This window comes from Triticum dicoccoides, chromosome 5A, assembly GCF_002162155.2.
Source record: "Triticum dicoccoides isolate Atlit2015 ecotype Zavitan chromosome 5A, WEW_v2.0, whole genome shotgun sequence".
Taxonomy (NCBI): domain Eukaryota; kingdom Viridiplantae; phylum Streptophyta; class Magnoliopsida; order Poales; family Poaceae; genus Triticum; species Triticum dicoccoides.
This window is the reverse complement of record NC_041388.1, coordinates 620,582,318-620,601,538: the sequence shown is the minus strand read 5'-3', so window position 1 is coordinate 620,601,538 and position 19,221 is coordinate 620,582,318.

The window sequence follows — 19,221 nt, the reverse complement described above, 5'->3', positions numbered from 1 at the left end:
TGCGTGTTGCTTTAAGAACTTGTTGCAATTTAATTTTACACTACTAGGAAAAAGCCTAGTAGTAGCGCGGGTTAAAAGCTAGTATTAGTGCGGGTGTCTGCGCTACTACTATGGCGCTACAACTAACTAGTAGTAGTAGCGCGGTGCATCCCCCGCTAGTAGTACGTGTGTTAGTAGTAGCGCGGGTTCGACACGCACTACTACTAACTATCTGTAGCGCGTGTCTGTGACCCATGCTACTACTATTAATTTCAAAAATTAAAAACAAATCTCGACCCCGTGCGTGTTGTCAATGGTGTCAATGGTTCGGTCGACGGCGCCGACGGCCATGGTGACGGGGCGGCGGCTGGCGGCGACGCGCACGTTGGCCTGGAGCAGGGAGATCTCGGCCATGACGTGCGCCTCATGGAAGCCCTCGAGGGCGGCCGCGGAGGCCAGCCCGACATGGGTCGGGAGTTGGAGGACCTGGATCTTGGCATCGTGCATGGGGAGCAGCACATCACGGTGGCCGTCGCCGTTGAGGTCGGCGAAGAGCGGCGGCGAGAGGCGGGAGGCGGTCCATGTCGTGCTTGATCGGGAACCCGTCGTCCGACAGGTGGTACCACACCTCTCGGAACGAGAAGTCGCCCTCGTGCTGTCGGAGGAGGAGGGGGATGGGTCAGCTAGGGTTCCAGATCGAATCAGAGAGGGAGGGAGGAGGAGGAGGGCTGACCTGGAGCGAGAAGAAGACAGCGAAGGTGGTGAGGAGGAGGATGCCGAGGTCACGCTTCCGCATCTTGGCCGCGGTGAGGAGCTCCGGCGACCTCCCACCGGAGGGATCTCGGAGAGGTAGGGGGAAGAAAGTAGAGTGTACCAGCGGCGGCCACCGCTGGAGTACGAGGGAGAGAGGAGGAAAGTGAGAGAGTGGGGAAGTGAGGGAGAGAGGAGGGATTCGGCCGAGGATATGGGGATTTCACCTACCTCGTACTTAGTAGTAGCGAGGGTTATAAAACCACGCTACTACTATCAACTTAGTAGTAGCACGGGTTTGTACCCCTTGCTACTACTATGGCATGTCCCGGGAGGGCACGGTAGAGACCGCTTAGTAGTAGCGCGGGTTAAAAACCCGCGCTACTAGTATCAACTTAGTAGTAGCAAGGGGTAAAACCCCGCGCTACTAGTAAGTAGCAGTAGCGCGGGTTATAAACCCGCGCTACTAGTAAGCGTCTGTCTATAAGCTTTTCCCTAGTAGTGTTAGTGAGGTTTAGTTTTATAAAAACATACATGGTCGGCTTAGTAATATGATAACTGAGGATGAAAATGTGAATGATGTCTTGTATTTCATTTGATAGTGCATTTTTTCATGCATGGTTGCTTATTTAAGGTGGCAACTTTGCATGATAAGAAACAGTAGATTACTGGGGATTTATTACCTAATTATTTACATAGGATTTGTTGTATTTGAATATTGTACATACAATTGTAAACAAATTATTGAATATAAATAGCGTAATACAATAGAAAGCTTTTCCCCATTTGTATGGTTGTGTGGATCTTTTCTTATCCATGGTGACTAAATTTCATTGTTTATTCATGTATGATTTTTCATAATCTATCATGACCACTATCGGTGAGTCCAAGTACCTAGTCGAAATAGGATACCTTGCGGGTGTGCCCAGACATCATTCACCTGACAAGACCCCTTCGTCTTGTGTCCCACTACGCCAAAGTAGGCACTCCAAGAGAATAAGGACGGGCTCACTGTGCTAGAGATCTTATGGTCATGGAAGATATTTGCCCTCAATCATGAGATCACATGATTCACATCGCACCTGCTAAAGGTATTTGCCGGATTATCGACCCTAGCCTACCTACATAAAGGAAGCACAAAGCCTCGCCAGAGGGACATATCATTGAGTGAGAAGAGCCTCATAACCTAGCTCAAAATACCAATTCTACACCATTGTAATCCTATCATGAACTAATAAAGTTTGATAAGCAAAATGTATGGTTTATTGCCAACCGGGGTCATGAACATGGGTAAAACAATCGTGTCAACTTCGTCACCGACTAAGTTCCCTTCTGCACCACCACTCTCTCTACTTTCATACGCGACTACATATCGATCATAATATTGGTAGTGAGCGTATCAAATGATCAAATCATTTGTATGTAGAAGTAGTAGAATCAACAGTATCCATATGTTCGTTGATAATTACTATAAAAGATAATATTTCAACACAAAATACATAGCATGCATACAATGTTAAAATAATATTGAACACATTATAATTTGTAAGACACACTTGACCACGAAAATACCAAGAATCAATGTCGAAGTGCCGTCAATTTGATTACCTAATCATACACTAGAGATTGTTATTAAGATATTTTTTTAACCATACGCTCGAGGAATCTCACTCTACTATGATATTTAATAATATTAATGTATACTGTATCACACACGACAACATATGCACTATGTAATTGATGTGGTTGACGAAAGTAGTTCAAGGAGGATTTTTATTACGAAATACAACTTCTATTTTGCACAAAACATGTATTACATTACAAATGCATAACAAAGCACAATATGACTAATATTTAGCAACAATGTTATGTGTGAAACTAAGCTATACTCGTTAAGAGTGTAGCATCACAAAAAATATAAGTATAAATTTTTTGTACAAATTAAATTTATTTTAATTATTCCCGGTTAAGTAATATCTTAGACTGCCGAAAACTCCCTTATGTGCTTGGGCTTGATTGCTCTCTGAATCATATTAGTAACTATATCATTGATGGCGTGCGTTGTTGTGCCCGTCTATTTTGGCTCTTAGTTTTTAGAGATATAACACACTTTGTATACATTAGCTTGCATTGTTTTAAAATATTGTGCTTTCCTAAAGCTTGTACTTTTCTTTATTTAACAGCAAGACAATTACATTTCAACGGGAGTACTTGCAGTAGGTCATATCTTAGATCATGAGATTCCTCCATATGAGCAACCCAGACATAATCCAGTTTCATACTTGAAGCACCTATAGAAAAGCTTTACTGTCCTGGATGATTCCTCCAGCAGAACTGCATCTATGATCTTCATCAAGAGATCCATTAATATTGAGCTAGATGTTCGCACCCTCCACCAAATTCTTGTATGTGACTCTGTGTTGTTTTGCGCACTTGAGAAAAATGAGACGCCGAAGTATTTATGGGCATCGTTGTCCGAGAATGAATTGAAACAATAGCTACAAATGTAACTCCTTGGCCGATAGCTAATATACAATGCAACCCATGCATGTAGCTCTTTTGCTCTCTTTATTTTATTTTTCTTGTACATATTCATTAAAAATAATAATTTGTGAACACATTTAGTCAGGACAAATTCCTAGTGTTTCGCATAGAAAATGGTTGAAAAACACTGCATGTTTGTACAGTTGTACATACCATTAGGCATCTGATTTACCTCCAAGACGTGTGGTAAAAATAATGTACAACCTAGAATTAAAGTTTCCTCTATACGCGTTAGTATCAAAGTTGTTCCTACCAACAAAATTCACATTTATAGATTCATTTTTATCAATCAAAGTGGACAAAGGCATATCATTAGGATCAGAAGAAACACTCTTATTAGCAATAAATTTCATAAGTTCATCCATCTTTTCACTCAAAACATTAATCTCTTCAATAGCTTGAACTGTTTTAATAGTGGATCTTTCGGTATGCCATTGAGAATAATTAACCATAATATTATCTAGGAGTTTAGTAACTTCTCCTAAAGTGATTTTCGTAAAAGTGCCTGCCGCGGCTGAATCTAAAAAATTTCTAGAAGCAAAATTTAATCCAGTATAAAAATTTTGTATAATCATCCATAAATTCAAACCATGTGTAGGGCAATTACGTATCATTAATTTCATCATCTCCCAAGCTTGTGCAACATGCTCATGATCAAGTTGCTTAAAATTCATAATATCGTTTCTAAGAGAGATGATCTTAGCGGGAGGAAAATACTTAGAGATAAAAGCATCTTTGCACTTATTCCATGAATCAATACTATTTTTAGGCAAAGAATAGAACCAAGTTTTAGCACGATCTCTAAGCGAAAACGGAAATAGCTTCAATTTAACAATATCATTATCCACATCTCTCTACTTTTGCATATCGCACAAATCAACAAAGTTTTTTAGATGGGTAGCGGCATCTTCACTAGGAAGTCTAGAAAATTGATCTTTTATGACAAGATTCAACAAAGCAACATTAATTTCACAAGATTCAGCATCGGTAATAGGAGCAATCGGAGTGCTAATAAAATCATTGTTGTTGGTATTGGAAAAGTCACATAATTTAGTATTATCTTGAGCCATCGTGACAAACAATCAATCCAACACACAAGCACACAAGAAGCGAGTGAAAAGAGATGAATGAAAAAGGGCGAATAAAATGGCAAAGGTGAAGTGGGGGAGAGGAAAACAAGAGGCAAATGGCAAATAATGTAATGCGAGGGATAAGAGTTTGTGATGGGTACTTGGTATGTCTTGACTTGAGCGTAGATCTCCCTCGCAACGGCGTCAGAAATCCTTCTTGCTACCTCTTGAACATGCATTGGTTTTCCCTTGAAGAGGAAAAGGTGATGCAGCAAAGTAGCGTAAGTATTTCCCTCCGTTTTTGAGAACCAAGGTATCAATCCAGTAGGAGACTACAAGCAAATTGCCTAGTACCTGCACAAACAATCAAGAACCTTGCAACCAACGTGATAAAGGGGTTGTCAATCACTTCACGACCACTTCCAAAAGTGAGATCTGATAGAGATAATAAGATAAATATTTTTGGTATTTTTGTTGTATAGGTTGGGAAGTAAAGATTGCAAAATAAACGACAACAGAAATTGGCAAGCTGACGGGAAACTAATATGATGTAAAATAGACCCGGGGGCCATAGGTTTCACTAGTGGCTTCTCACATGATAGCATATATTATGGTGGGTGAACAAATTACTGTCGAGCAATTGATAGAAAAGCGCATAGTTATGAGAATATCTAGGCATGATCATGAACATAGGCATCACGTCCGTGTCAAGTAGACCAAAACGATTTTGCATCCACTACTATTACTCCACACATCGACCGCTATCCAGCATGCATCAAGAGTATTAAGTTCATAAGAACAGAGTAACGCATTAGGCAAGATGACATGATGTAGAGGGATAAACTCAAGCAATATGATATAAACCCCATCTTTTTATCCTCGATGGCAACAATACAATACGTGCCTTGTTGCCCTGCTGTCACTGGGAAAGGACACCGCAAGATTGAACCAAAAGCTAAGCACTTCTCCCGTTGCAAGAAATATCAATCTAGTACGCCAAACTAAACCGATAATTCGAAGAGACTTGCAAAGATATCAAATCATGCATATAAGAATTCAGAGAAGAACCAAATATTGTTCATAGATAATCTTGATCATAAACCCACAATTCATCGGATCTCGGCAAACACACCGCAAAAAGTATTACATCGAATAGATCTCCAAGAACATCGAGGAGAACTTTGTATTGAGAACCAAAGAGAGAGAAGAAGCCATCTAGCTAATAACTATGGACCCGAAGGTCTGTGGTAAACTACTCACACATCATCGGAGAGGCTATGGTGTTGATGTATGATACGTCTCCAACGTATCTATAATTTTTGATTTTTCCATTCTATTATATATTCTGTTTTAGATGTTTAATGGGCTTTATTATACACTTTTATATTATTTTTGGGACTAACCTATTAACCCAAGGCGCAGTGCAAATTGCTGTTTTTTGCCCATTTCAGTGTTTCACAGAAAAGGAATATCAAACAGAGTCCAAAAGGAATGAAACCATCGGGAGCATGATTTTTGGAACAAACATGATCCAGAGGACTTGGAGTACACGTCAAGCAACCAACGAGGTGGCCACGAGGCAGGGGGCGCGCCTACCCCCTGGGCGCGCCCTCCCCCTCGTGGGCCCCTCGTGGCTCCACCGACCTACTTCTTCCTCCTATATGTACTCATATACCCTGAAAACATCCAGGAGCACCATGAAACCCTATTTCCACCGCCACAACCTTCTGTACCCAAGAGATCCCATCTTGGGGCCCTTTCCGGAGCTCCGCGGGAGGGGGCATCGATCACGGAGGGCCTTTACATCAACTCCATGGCCCCTCTGATGATGTGTGAGTAGTTTACTTCAGACCTTCGGGTCCATAGTTATTAGCTAGATGGCTTCTTCTCTCTCTTTGGATCTCAATACAAAGTTCTCCTCGATCTTCTTGGAGATCTATTCGATGTAACTCTTTTTGCGGTGTGTTTGTCGAGATCCGATGAATTGTGGGTTTATGACCAAGATTATCTATGAACAATAATTGATTCTTCTCTGAAATCTTTTATGTATGATTGGTTATCTTTGCAAGTCTCTTCGAATTATCAGTTTGGTTTGGCCTACTAGATTGATCTTTCTTGCAATGGGAGAAGTGCTTAGCTTTGGGTTCAATCTTGCGTTGCTCGATCCCAGTGACAGAAAGGGAAATGACACGTATTGTATTGTTGCCATCAAGGATAAAAATATGGGGGTTATATCATATTGCTTGAGTTTATCCCTCTACATCATGTCATGTTACCTAATGCATTACTCTCTTCTTATGAACTTAATACTCTAGATGCATGCTGGATAGTGGTCGATGTGTGGAGTAATAGTAGTAGATGCAGGCAGGAGTCGGTCTACTTGTCATGGACATGATGCCTATATACATGATCATGCCTAGATATTCTCATAATTATTTGCTTTTCTATCAATTGCTCGACAGTAATTTGTTCACCCACCATAATACTTATGCTATCTTGAGAGAAGCGACTAGTGAAACCTATGCCCCCGGGTCTATTCTCCATTATATTAATCTCTCGTCAACTAGTTATTTCTATTACCATTTATTTTGCAATCTTTACTTTTAATCTTTATCATAAAAATATCAAAAATATTATCTTATCATCTCTATCAGATCTCACTCTCGTAAGTGACCGTGAAGGGATTGACAACCCCTTTATCGCGTTGGTTGCGAGGTTCTTATTTGTTTGTGTAGGTACGAGGGACTTGTGTGTGTCCTCCTACTGGATTGATACCTTGGTTCTCAAAAACTAAGGGAAATACTTACGCTACTTTGCTGCATCACCCTTTCCTCTTCAAGGGAAAACCAATGCAATGCTCAAGAGGTAGCAAGAAGGATTTCTGGCGCCGTTGTCGAGGAGTGTACGCAAAAGTCAAGACATACCAAGTACCCATCACAAACTCTTATCCCTCGCATTACATTATTTGCCATTTGCCTCTCGTTTTCCTCTCCCCCACTTCACCCTTGCCGTTTTATTCGCCCTCGTTTTCAGTTCCCCTTCTCTTTTCTAGTTCGTCTCTTTTCGCTTGCCTCTTGTGTGCTTGTGTGTTGGATTGTTTGTCACGATGGCTCGAGGTAATACAAAATTGTGTGCTTTGCCAATACCAACAACAATGATTTTATTAGCACTCCGATTGCTCCTCTTACCGATGCCGAAATCTTGTGAAATTAATGCTGCTTTGCTGAATCTTGTCATGAAAGATCAATTCGCCGGCCTTCCTAGTGAAGATGTCGCTACCATCTAAATAGCTTTGTTGATTTCTGTGATATGCAAAAGAAGAAATATGTGGACAATGATATTGTAAAACTGAAGCTATTTCCGTTTTCTCTTAGAGATCTTGCTAAAACTTGGTTTTCGTCTTTGCCTAAAAATAGTATTAATTCTTGGAACAAGTGCAAAGATGCTTTTATCTCTAAGTATTTTTCGCCCGCTAAGATCATCTCTCTTAGAAACGATATTATGAACTTTAAGCAACTAGATCATGAACATGTTGCACAAGCTTGGGAGAGGATGAAATTAATGATACATAATTGTCCTACACATGGTTTGAATCTTTGGATGATTATACAAAAAATTTATGGCGGAATGAATTTTTCTTCTAGAAATCTCTTAGATTCGGCCACGGGAGGCACTTTTATGGAAATCACCTTAGGAGAAGCTACTAAACTCCTATATAATATTATGGTTAATTATTCTCAATGGCACACAGCAAGATCTACTAGTAAAAAGGTCCATGCAATAGAAGAAATTAATGTTTTGAGTGGAAAGATGGATGAACTTATGAAATTGTTTGCTAATAACAGTGTTTCTGCTGATCCTAATGATATGCCTTTGTCTACTTTTATTGAGAATAATAATTAATCTATGGATGTGAATTTTGTTGGTAGGAACAATTTTGGTACAATGCTTATAGAGGAAATTTTAATCATAGGCCGTATCCTAGTAATTCCTCTAATAATTATGGTAATTCCTACAAAAACTCTTATGGAAATTTTAATAAGATGCCCTCTGATTTTGAGACTAGTGTTAAGGAATTTATGATTTCTCAAAAGAATTTCAATGTTTTGCTTGAAGAAAAATTGCCCAAGATTGCTGAGTTGGCTAGGAACATGGATAGAATTTCTCTTGATGTTGATTCTTTGAAACTTAGATCTATTCCACCTAAGCATGATATCAATGACTCTCTCAAGGCCATGAGAATTTCCATTGATGAGTGCAAAGAAAGAACTGCTAGGCTGCGTGCTAAAAAAGATTGCTTTGTGAAAGCGTGTTCTTCTAGTTTCCATGATAATAATGATGAAGATCTAAAATTTATTGATGTGTCTCCTATTAAAACTTTGTTTTGCAATATGAATCTTGATAATGATGGGGCTGGATATGAGTCAACTTTAGTTATAAGGCATCACAATGATTTCGGAGTTTTTAGATGTTGATGCAAAAATTGATAAAAGTGGGATGGAAGAGGTCAAAACTTTACATAGCAATGAACCCACTGTCTTGGATTTCAAGGAATTTAATTATGATAATTTCTCTTTAATAGATTGTATTTCCTTGTTATAATCCGTGCTAAATTCTCCGCATGCTTATAGTCAAAATAAGGCTTTTACTAAACATATCGTTGATGCTTTAATGCAATCTTATGAAGAAAAGCTTGAATTGGAAGTTTCTATCCCTAGAAAACTTTATGATGAGTGGGAACCTACTATTAAAATTAAAATTAAAGATCATGAATGCTATGCTTTGTGTGATTTGGGTGCTAGTGTTTCCACGATTCCTAAAACCTTGTGTGATTTGCTAGGTTTCCGTGAATTTGATGACTGTTCTTTAAACTTGCATCTTGCAGATTCCACTATTAAGAAACCTATGGGAAGAATTAATGATGTTCTTATTGTTGCAAATAGGAATTATGTGTCCGTAGATTTCATTGTCCTTGATATAGATTGCAATCCTACATGTCCTATTATTCTTGGTAGACCTTTCCTTAGAACGATTGGTGCAATTATTGATATGAAGGAAGGGAATATTAGATTCCAATTTCCGTTGAGGAAAGGCATGGAACACTTTCCTAGAAATAAAATAAAATTACCTTATTAATCTATCATGAGAGCTACATATGGATTGCATACCAAAGAAGATAATACCTAGATCTATCCTTGCTTTTATGCCTAGCTAGGGGCGTTAAACGATAGTGCTTGTTGGGAGGCAACCCAATTTTATTTTTGTTTCTTGCTTTTTGATTCTGTTTAATAATAAATAATTCATCTAGCCTCTGTTTAGATGTGGTTTTATGCTTTTAATTAGTGTTTGCCCCAACTAGAACCTTTGGGAAGACTTGGGGAAAGTCTTTGCGATCTTGCAGTAAAAAATAGAAACTTTAGCGCTCACGAGATTTGCTGCCATTTTTTTACTGGAGAGTGCGATTAGGTTGATTCTTTTTGAAGATGATTAATAGATAAATTCCTCACGTCCAGAAATTTATTTTAGAATTTGCGGGGTTCCAGAAGTATTCTAAACCTACAGATTACTACAGACTATTCTGTTTTTAACAGATTCTGTTTTTCGTGTGTTGTTTGCTTATTTTGATGAATCTATGGCTAGTATTTGAGTGTATGAACAATAGAGAAGTTGTAATACAGTAGGTTTAGCACCAATATAAATAAATAATGAATTCATTACAGTACCTTGAAGTGGTGTTTTGTTTTCTTTCGCTAACGGAGCTCACGAGATTTTCTGTTTAAGTTTTGTGTTGTGAAGTTTTCAAGTTTTGGGTAAAGATTTGATGGATTATGGAACAAGGAGTGGCAAGAGCCTAAGCTTGGGGATGCGCATGGCACCCCAAGGTAAAATCCAAGGACAACAAAAAGCCTAAGCTTGGGGATGCCCCGGAAGGCATCCCCTCTTTCGTCTTCGTCCATCGGTAACTTTACTTGGAGCTATATTTTTATTCACCACATGATATGTGTTTTGCTTGGAGCGTCTTGTATGATTTGAGTCTTTGTTTTTTAGTTTACCACAATCATCCTTGCTGTACACACCTTTTGAGAGAGACACACATGAATCGGAATTCATTAGAATACTCTATGTGATTCACTAATATCTTTTGAGTTAGATAATTTTTCTCTAGTGCTTCGCTTATATATTTTAGAGCACGGCGGTGGTTCTATTTTATAGAAATAATTGATCTCTCATGGTTCACTTATATTATTTTGAGAGTCCCTTAGAACAGCATGGTAATTTGCTTTGGTTATAAAATTAGTCCTACTATGATAGGCACCCAAGATAAAAACCTGAAAGTGCATTAAATACTAAGAGAAGTTTGATACTTGATAGTTGTTTTGATATATAAAGGTGGTAATATTAGAGGTGTGCTAGTTGAGTAATTGTGAAATTGAGAAATACTTGTGTTGAAGTTTGCATGTACCGTAGCATGCACGTACGGTAAACATTGTGTGACAAATTTGAAGCATGAGGTGTTCTTTGATTGCTTTCCTTATGAGTGGCGGTCGGGGACGAGCGATGGTCTTTTCCTACCAATATATCCCCCTAGGAGCATGCGCGTAGTGCTTGGTTTTGATGACTTGTAGATTTTTGCAATAAGTATGTGAGTTCTTTATGACTAATGTTGAGTCCATGGATTATACGCACTCCCACACTTCGATCATTGCTAGCCTCTTCGGTACCGTGCATTGCCCTTTCTCACCTTGAGAGTTGGTGAAAACTTCGCCGGTGCATCCAAACCCCGTGATATGATACACTCTATCACACATAAGCCTCCTTATATCTTCCTCAAAATAGCCACCATACCTACCTATTATGGCATTTCCATAGCCATTCCGAGATATATTGCCATGCAACTTTCCACCGTTCCGCTTATTATGATACGCATCATCATTGTCATATTGCCTTGCATGATCATGTAGTTGACATCACATTGGTGGAAAAGACACCGTGCTTAATTTTTCATACATGTCACTCTTGAGTCACCAAATATCTCGGTACACCGCCGGAGGCATTCACATAGAGTCATATTTTGTTCTAAGTATCGAGTTGTAATTCTTAAGTTGTAAGTAAATAAAAGTGTGATGATCATCATTACAGCATTGTCCCATGTGAGGAAAGGATGATGGAGATTATGATTCCCCCACAAGTCGGGATGAGACTCCGGACGAGAAAAAAAAGATGCCAAGAAAAAAAGGAAAAAAAAAGAGAAGGCCCAAATAAAAAAATGAGAGAAAAAGAGAGAAGGGACGATGTAACTATCATTTTTCCACACATGTGCTCCAAAGTAGCACCATGATCTTCATGATAGAGAGTCTCTTATTTTGTCACTTTTATATACTAGTGGGAATTTTTCATTATAGAACTTGGCTTGTATATTCCAATGATGGGCTTCCTCAAATGCTCTAGGTCTTCGTGAGCAAGCAAGTTGGATGCACACCCACTTAGTTTCTTCGATGAGCTTTCATATAATTATAGCTCTAGTGCATCCGTTGCATGGCAATCCCTACTCCTTGCATTGACATCAATCGGTGGGCATCTCCATAGCCCATTGATTAGCTGCATCAATGTGAGACTTTCTCCTTTTTTGTCTTCTCACACAACCTCAATCATTATATTCTATTCCACCCATAATGCTATGTCCATGGCTCGCGCTCATATATTGCGTAAAAGTTGAAAGAGTTTGAAAAGGCTAAGTATGAAACAATTGCTTGGCTTGTCATCGGGGTTGTGCATGATGAGAGCATCTTGTGTGATGAAAATGAACCATGGCCAATGTCGTGGTGGGCGCACGGCAGATGCCATGGGATGGCTAAAGAGAGGAGGAGGCCCGAGGGCATTGGTGGGCTCCAAAGGCGAGGTCGGCATGAGCGAGCGCGGGACGCAAGACATACCCAGGTTCGGGGCTCTCCGAAGAGATAACACCCCTAGTCCTGCCGAGTGTGGTTTATATGTAACAATACAAAGTTGCTCCTAGATATGTATGGAGGGAGAAGGAGGTCTGGCCAAGGCTTAGGCTGCTCCCTCTCCTCGGGTGTTGCTTTGTGTGTGATCGATTGTGTGAATGAAGTGGGTTATGCCCGTATGCAAGGGGGCTCCTGGGGGGGGGGGTTTATAGGTCAACCCCCAAGGTACAAGGGTAATATTACAAGGCCGTAGGGCTGGGTTGTCAGTGTCCAGGAACCCGATGCTGGTACCCGCCGGGTTCTCCGGGTGCGGGCCCCATGCGCCTAGGGGGCACTATGTGCCATCTTCTTGATCGTCAGGGCATGGCCGGGTTGAGTCGGCTACAGTGGCGCTCCATCAGGTCGACCCTTGTGGGTGTCATTGGTCTCGCCAGGACACTGTTGCCACGCCAGGCCTAGCCAGTGGGTAGGCGTAGGGCACTGTAGCCACGCCGGCCCTAGTCAGCGGGTAGGTGGAGGGCACTGTTGCCTCGTTCGGCTGACCAGAGGCATGGGCGGGGTACTGTGGCGTTAATCATTAGCTAGCGGATATTCGTCCCATCATACGGCTGGGATGGGATGGCTTCTGACCCTTGGCCGGGATTGGAGAACACGCCAAGGGCGGTGCTGCCTTGTTGGACAAGTCTTGAGCTTGGTTGTTGGGGCCGAGTCAAGGAGCCTGGCCGGGTCGGCCTGCTTGGCCGGATCGAGCGACCTGGCCGAGTCAAGCAACTCGACCAAGGTCGGGCCGGATTGAGGGGCGATGTTGGCCCCGTTGTTTTGAAAAGGATCCGGGTTCCGTTGCCTGCCTAGGGTTCATCCCCCCGACAGTAGTCCCCGAAGCTGTGAAGGTCCGCCGTCTTCGGGTGGTGGGCCTTTGCAGTTTCAGCCTTGTGCAGAGGCAAACTTCGTGACCGTCGGGTCCTGCAACACCCACTGTGTGCCGGCTTCCGGAAGCCGGATCGCGGCGTCTTGGTCACGGCGGGAAACCGAGGAGCTCGGCGAATCTTGGGAAATCCTTTAGGCTTCGTGATGTCTACTACACAACCTTATTCTTGTAGGCGTTTTTGGGCCTCCAAGTGCAGAGGTTTGTAGGACAGTAGCAAATTTCCCTCAAGTGGATGACCTAAGGTTTATCAATCCGTAGGAGGCGTAGGATGAAGATGGTCTCTCTCAAGCAACCCTGCAACCAAATAACAAAGAGTCTCTTGTGTCCCCAACACACCCTATACAATGGTAAATTTTATAGGTGCACTAGTTCGGCGAAGAGATAGTGATACAAGTGCAATATGGATAGTAGATAATGGTTTTTGTAATCTGAAAATATAAAAACAGCAATGTAACGAATGATAAAAGTGAGCGTAAATGGTATTGCAATGCTAGGAAATAAGGCCTAGGGTTCATACTTTTGCTAGTGCAAGTCCTCTCAACAATACTAACATAATTGGATCACATAACTATCCCTCAACATGCAACAAAGAGTCACTCCAAAGTCACTAATAGCGGAGAACGAACGAAGAGATTATGGTAGGGTACGAAACCACCTCAAAGTTATTCTTACCAATCAATCCGTTGGGCTATTCCTATAAGTGTCACATACAGCCCTAGAGTTCGTACTAGAATAACACCTTAAGACACAAATCAATCAAAACCCTAATGTCACCTAGATACTCCAATGTCACCTCAAGTATCCATGGGTATGATTATACGTTATGCATCACACAATCTCAGATTCATCTATTCAACCAACACAAAGGACCTCAAAGAGTGCCCCAAAGTTCTACCGGAGAATCATGACAAAAACGTGTGCCAACCCCTATGCATAGGTTCATGGGCGGAACCCGCAAGTTGATCACCAAAACATACATCAAGTGAATCACGTGATATCCCATTGTCACCACAGATATCCACGGCAAGACATACATCAAGTGTTCTCAAATATTTAAAGACTCAATCCGATAAGATAACTCCAAATGGGAAACTCAATTCATTACAAGAGAGTAGAGGGGGAGGAGAAACATAAGATCCAACTATAATAGCAAAGCTCGCGATACATCAAGATCGTACCACCTCAAGAACACGAGAGAGAGAGAGGGAGATCAAACACATAGCTACTGGTAAATACCCTCAGCCCCGAGGGAGAACTACTCCCTCCTCGTCATGGAGAGCACCAGGATGACGAAGATGGCCACTGGAGAAGGATTGCCCCCTCCGGCAGGGTGCCAATACGGGTCTAGATTGGTTTTCGGTGGCTACGGAGGCTTCTGGCGGCGGAACTCCCGATCTATTGTCTGTTCTGGAAGTTTTAGGGTATATGGAGTTATATAGGCAGAAGAAGCACGTCAGGGGAGCCACGAGGGCCCCACGAAGCAGGGGGCGTGCCCCAGGGGGGTGGGCGCGCCCCCTACCCTCGTGAGCTCCTCCTTCCTTCCTTGACGTGGGGTCCAAGTCCATCGGGTGGCTTTCATTCCAAAAATAACTTCTCTAGTTGATTTCGTTCCGTTTCGACTCCGTCTGATATTCCTTTTCTTCAAAACACTGAAATAGGCATAAAACAGCAAATCTGGGTTGGGCCTCCGGTTAATAGGTTAGTCCCGAAAGTAATATAAAAGTGGATAATAAAGCCCAATAATGCCCAAAACAGTAGATAATATAGCATGGAGCAATCAAAAATTATAGATACGTTGGAGACGTATCACTTCACACGGCCGCCACGTGGCGCCTGGGAGCCGGAAGGGCCTGACAGGCCACGCGTGCGATAGGACGGGGCGATGCTCTGGGGCCCGCCGCTGCATGCCCTCGGCCCACGTGTGCAGATTTATCGCGGCGTCCGCAGGTCGGTTGCTATTATCCAGCTAGTTATTGCATGTGTACGTGCGCACTTATTGTGGGCAAGTGGGAGGGGCGAGCGCAGACAATCCCACTTCCCCATGTTTCAAATCGTAGCCTATAAATTGGGGGCAAGGGGGGCGGCGGAATCACTCACACTCGCGCACCCCTGCCTCTTTGTCCTCCCTCTGCTTCCAACGGTCACCGCTGTTGGGGAACGTTGCAGAAAATTAAAATTTTTCCTACGGTTTCACCAAGATCCATCTATGAGTTCATCTAAGCAACGAGTCAAGGGAGAGAGTTTGCATCTACATACCACTTGTAGATCGCGTGCGGAAGCTTGCAAGGTGATGATGTAGTCGTACTCGACGTGATTCGAATCACCGATGACCAAGTGCTGAACGGACAGCACCTCCGCGTTCAACACACGTACGGGACGGGAGACGTCTCCTCCTTCTTGATCCAGCAAGGGGGAAGGAGAGGTTGAGGAAGACAGCTCCACCGGCAGCACGACGGCGTGGTGATGGTGGAGAGGCAGTACTCCGACAGGGCTTCGCCAAGCACACAACGGAGGAGGAGAGGTGTTGGGGAGGGGAGGGCTGCGCCTTGGAGGGTGGTTCGGCTGCCCTCCCCTCACCCCTCTATTTATAGGGGGAAGGGAGAAGGGGGCCGGCCCCCTAGAACCCATCTAGGGGGGTGCGGCGGCCAAGGGGAGAGGGGGAGAGGGTGGCTTGCCCCAGCCAAGGGGGGCGCCCCCTCTAGGGTTCCCCCCTCAACCCTAGGCGCATGGGCCCAAGGGAGGGGGTGCGGCCAGCCCACCAGGGGCTGGCTCCCTGCCCCACGCAGCCCATGTGGCCCCCCCGGGAGGGGTGGCCCCTCCCGGTGGACCCCCGGAACCCTTCCGGTGGCCCCGGTACAATACCGGTATGACCCCGAAACTTCCCGGTGTCCGTTTGACAACTTCCCATATATAAATCTTTACCTCCGGACCCTTCCGGAGCTCCTCGTGACGTCCAGGATCCCATCCGGGACTCCGAACAACATTCGGTAGTCACATACTAGTCTTCCTAATAACCCTAGCGTCACCGAACCTTAAGTGTGTAGACCCTACGGGTTTGGGAGACATGCAGACATGACCGAGACGCTCTCAGTCAATAACCAACAGCGGGATCTGGATACCCATGATGGCTCCCACATGCTCCTCGATGTTGTCATCGGATGAACCACGATGTCGAGGATTCTATCAAACCCTGTATGCAATTCCCTTTGTCAATCGGTACGTTACTTGCCCGAGACTCGATCGTCGGTATCCCAATACCTTGTTCAGTCTCGTTACCGGCAAGTCACTTTACTCGTACCGTAATGCATGATCCCGTGTCCAACACCTTGGTCACATTGAGCTCATTATGATGATGCATTACCGAGTGGGCCCAGAGATACCTCTCCGTCATACGGAGTGACAAATCCCAGTCTCGATCCGTGTCAACCCAACAGATACTTTCGGAGATACCTGTAATGCACCTTTATAGTCACCCAGTTACGTTGTGACGTTTGATACACCCAAGGCACTCTTACGGTATCCGGGAGTTACACGATCTCATGGTCGAAGGAAGAGATACTTGACACTGGCAAAGCTCTAGCAAAACGAACTACACGATCTTTTATGCTATGCTTAGGATTGGGTCTTGTCCATCACATCATTCTCCTAATGATGTGATCCCGTTATCAACAACATCCAATGTCCATAGTCAGGAAACCATGACTATCTGTTGATCACAACGAGCTAGTCAACTAGAGGCTCACCAGGGACATATTGTGGTCTAAGTATTCACACGTGTATTACGATTTCCGGATAATACAGTTATAGCATGAATAAAAGACATTTATCATGAACATTGAAATATAATAATACTTTTATTATTGCCTCTAGGGCATATTTCCAACAGTCTCCCACTTGCACTAGAGTCACCAATCTAGTTACATTGTGATGAATCAAACACCCATAGAGTTCTGGTGTTGATCATGTTTTGCACGCGAGAGAGGTTTAGTCAGCGGATCTGCGACATTCAGATCCGTGTGCACTTTGCAAATCTCTATGTCTCCATCTTGAACATTTTCACGGATGGAGTTGAAACGACGCTTGATGTGCCTGGTCTTCTTGTGAAACCTGGGCTCCTTGGCGAGGGCAATAGCTCCAGTGTTGTCACAGAAGAGTTTGATCGGCCCCGATGCATTGGGTATGACTCCTAGGTCGGTGATGAACTCCTTCACCCAAATCGCTTCATGCGCTGCCTCCGAGGCTGCCATGTACTCCGCTTCACACGTAGATCCCGCCACGACGCTCTGCTTGCAGCTGCACCAGCTTACTGCTCCACCATTCAACATATACACGTATCCGGTTTGTGACTTAGAGTCATCCAGATCTGAGTCGAAGCTAGCGTCGACGTAACCCTTTACGATGAGCTCTTCGTCTCTTCCATAAACGAGAAACATGTCCTTCGTCCTTTTCAGGTACTTCAGGATATTCTTGACCGCTGTCCAGTGTTCCTTGCCGGGATTACTTTGGTATCTTGCTACCAAACTTACGGCAAGGTTTACATCGGGTCTGGTACACAGCATGGCATACATAATAGATCCTATGGCTGAAGCATAGGGGATGACACTCATCTCTTCTTTATCTTTTGCCGTGGTCGGTGACTGAGCCGAGCTCAATCTCACACCTTGTAACATAGGCAAGAACCCCTTCTTGGACTGATCCATTTTGAACCTCTTCAAAATCTTATCAAGGTATGTGCTTTGTGAAAGACCTATGAGGCGTCTCGATCTATCTCTATAGATCTTGATGCCTAATATATAAGCAGCTTCTCCAAGGTCCTTCACTGAAAAACACTTATTCAAGTAGGCCTTAATGTTGTCCAGAAATTCTATATTATTTCCCATCAAGAGTATGTCATCTACATATAATATGAGAAATGCTACAGAGCTCCCACTCACTTTCTTGTAAACGCAGGCTTCTCATAAGTCTGCATAAACCCAAACGCTTTGATCATCTCATCAAAGCGAATGTTCCAACTCCGAGATGCTTGCACCAGTCCATAAATGGATCGCTAGAGCTTGCATACTTTGTTAGCGTTCCGAGGATCGACAAAACCTTCTGGCTGCATCATATACAGTTCTTCCTTAAGATGCCCGTTAAGGAATGCTGTTTTGACGTCCATCTGCCATATCTCATAATCATAGTATGCGGCAATTGCTAACATGATTTGGACGGACTTCAGCTTCGCTACGGGAGAGAAAGTCTCGTCGTAGTCAATCCCTTGAACTTGTCGATAACCCTTAGCGACAAGTCGAGCCTTATAGATGGTAACATTTCCATCCGCGTCCGTCTTCTTCTTAAAAATCCATTTGTTTTCTATCGCTCGCCGATCATCGGGCAAGTCTGTCAAAGTCCATACTTTGTTTTCATACATGGATTCTATCTCGGATTTCATGGCTTCAAGCCATTTGTTGGAATCCGGGCCCGCCATCGCTTCTTCATAGTTCGAAGGTTCATTGTTGTCTAACAACATGATTTCCAGGACAGGGTTGCCGTACCACTCTGGTGCGGAACGTGTCCTTGTGGACCTACGAAGTTCAGTAGTAACTTGATCCGAAGTACCTTGATCATCATCAATGTTTTCCTCTTCAGTTGGTGTGGGCATCACAGGAACATTTTCTTGAGCTGCACCACTTTCCCGTTCGAGAGGTAGCACTTCATCGAGTTCTACTTTCCTCCCACTTACTTCTTTCGAGAGAAACTCTTTTTCCAGAAAGCATCCGTTCTTGGCAACAAAGATCTTGCCTTCGGATCTTAAGTAGAAGGTATACCCGACAGTTTCCTTAGGGTATCCTATGAATACGCATTTTTCCGACTTGGGTTCGAGCTTTTCAGGTTGAAGTTTCTTGACATAAGCATCGCATCCCCAAACTTTTAGAAACGACAGCTTAGGTTTCTTTCCAAACCATAATTCATACGGTGTCGTCTCAACGGATTTAGACCGTGCCCTATTTAAAGTGAATGTAGC